At 35.7% G+C, this 2,108-nt stretch overlaps 1 long non-coding RNA gene across 1 annotated transcript; it reads right to left on the bottom strand.

Annotated features, from left to right (window-relative positions):
• Positions 1–259: 259 nt before the first annotated feature.
• LOC115952453 lies at positions 260–1,773 on the bottom strand. The gene is made up of 3 exons (XR_004083412.1): positions 1,573–1,773; positions 1,075–1,084; positions 260–812 (listed from the first exon to the last, which is right to left on the bottom strand). It is a non-coding gene; the product is annotated as an uncharacterized LOC115952453 (long non-coding RNA).
• Positions 1,774–2,108: the final 335 nt, after the last annotated feature.

Genomic DNA, 2,108 nt, shown 5'->3' with positions numbered 1-2,108 from the left:
AAAAGATTCAAAAAAAAATGTGCACAGCAACAACAGAATTTGTGAGAGATTTTACACATCCAAAGAAACCTGTTGAAATACCAGTCATGTTAGGACCTTAAGGGCCTCAAAAGTGTAGGGAATTAACCTGAAATTCCCACCCTGTGAGAGACAAAAAAGAGCAGAGAAAACACTCGCCAAAGAAAAAGAGAAAAAAAAAAAAAATCACACGCACAAGACAATATTTACGTGGTTTAGCAATTTACATACATCCACAGAGTTGCAAAGATTTTTCTATTATCAGAGAAAAATTACAAAGTGCAGCTACAGTTTTTCAGTCTCTCAAGAACGACAACAACAACAAAACCCTAATCACCAAAAAACGGTTTCTATATCCTACGCACAAGATTCACAATGGGCTACAAAACGGGCCAAAAAATTTTCGGCTTGGGCCGCTCCATAGACTAAACCTCAGAAAATCTCCCATTAAAAATCACGCAACATTATTTCGGGTCGTCAACCGAATCAAACACAACTAAAACACCACAAAGCCCAACAAAAAGCACCTCACTTAAAGAAGACATTTTCTGCCATGTTAGTAATACTTACATCTCTTTCAGTTTTGAAAGTTTTCCAAACATATCACTCAACAGGTTATTCAGCGGATTATTACCAAGATTTCTGCACCCATCAACACACACACACACACAAAAAAAAAAGAAAAGAAAGAGAGAAAGATAGAAAGAAAAACAGTATTGCTGAAATACCTAGAAAAATGAACGTTATACCTCAACGGGTTATTCGGCGGATTGTTACCCAGATCAGCCCAATGCCTGCACAAAACACAACCAAAGCTGCTATAAAACGACTAAATAACCTGTTCAACAAACACAGTGCAAATAGCTGCACTAAGCAATTTAAGTTTATCATATACGAAATTTTTTTGCAATTAGTATTCATCTCTTCAAAACCGAATAACAGGTACTGAATCTTTTTTTTCTCTCAACCCTTCTAGGTGCAAGGTATTATATACTTCCAACTTAAGCAATGACTAGATATTCCATATCAATGATGTGTTGCAAGGCGAAGTCTCACCTCCATGGACCTGCAACATTTAACGTGAGAACTTGTGTTATGATCGTGATTGACCAATCCGACCTTGTAATCTTATATTTTCCCCAATCTAGATTAAAACCAATTGTTAAACCTATCAGTACCAAACATGTAATAGAAATCAAAATTGCAAATACCAAACCCTAGAAATTAAAGTCTAGAAGAACTAAAACAGAGGATTGGAACTCTTGGGAGATTTGTTGGAAAAACAAATTATTTAAACCCAGTGAGTACCAAACACGTGATAGATATCGAAATTGCTAGCACCAAAACCTAGAAAATTGAAGTCTAGAAACGAATTAGATCAAAGAAATTGAAGAGCTAAAATGGAGGATTAGAAATGCTAAGAATTTAAAGCTTTGTTTGGAAAGGGTAAGAGTTTGATCGATTTTCACCTGATAAACTATTGGTGAAGCGAAAAGTGAAAATTTCAATTTTTTTTTTCTCGGAAATCAAACAGAGAGAGAGAGAGAGAGAGACCTGTAATCGGACAATGGGGCGGCGGAGAGGGCTCGTCGTCGGAGATGAGATCGTCGACCACCGCGCCTCAACCCGTCGGATAAGAGAGATGAGCTCCGATCATCGACTTTTCTGAGATGAGCTCCGATTTTGAGTTTTGTGTGAGAGAGTTTTCTGCGTGTGAACTGTGAACGAAAATGGTTTTCGTTTTTGTATTTTAATTTTGACTTTGTTTCGAGGTTTGAAAATTTTGGGGATATCTTTTATCAAGGGTTGTAACAGAGTTGCCTTAAAAAAAGTTAAAACTCTGAAGGGAAAATTCACGCGGGAGAGTTAAAAATTTTTTTTTTTTTTTTAAAAAAAAAAGCTTATTTCAGGTTGTATAAGGTTTATTTCGAGGGTTTTAGTAATTGTTTCCCCTCATTTCAGTAAACCCTCAAAAAAAGTGAGTCGAAAAAGAATAAGATTTTGAGCCAATTTTGTGTCTTCAATTTGATCCTCAATTATCACTTTAAGATATATTAGAATTCAATAAAAGACACATAATTTAACACACT

Source organism: Quercus lobata, chromosome 7 (genome assembly GCF_001633185.2).
Source record: "Quercus lobata isolate SW786 chromosome 7, ValleyOak3.0 Primary Assembly, whole genome shotgun sequence".
Taxonomy (NCBI): Eukaryota; Viridiplantae; Streptophyta; class Magnoliopsida; order Fagales; family Fagaceae; genus Quercus; species Quercus lobata.
Note: the sequence above shows the minus strand (reverse complement) of the source record. Positions and strands in the feature narration are given on the sequence as shown.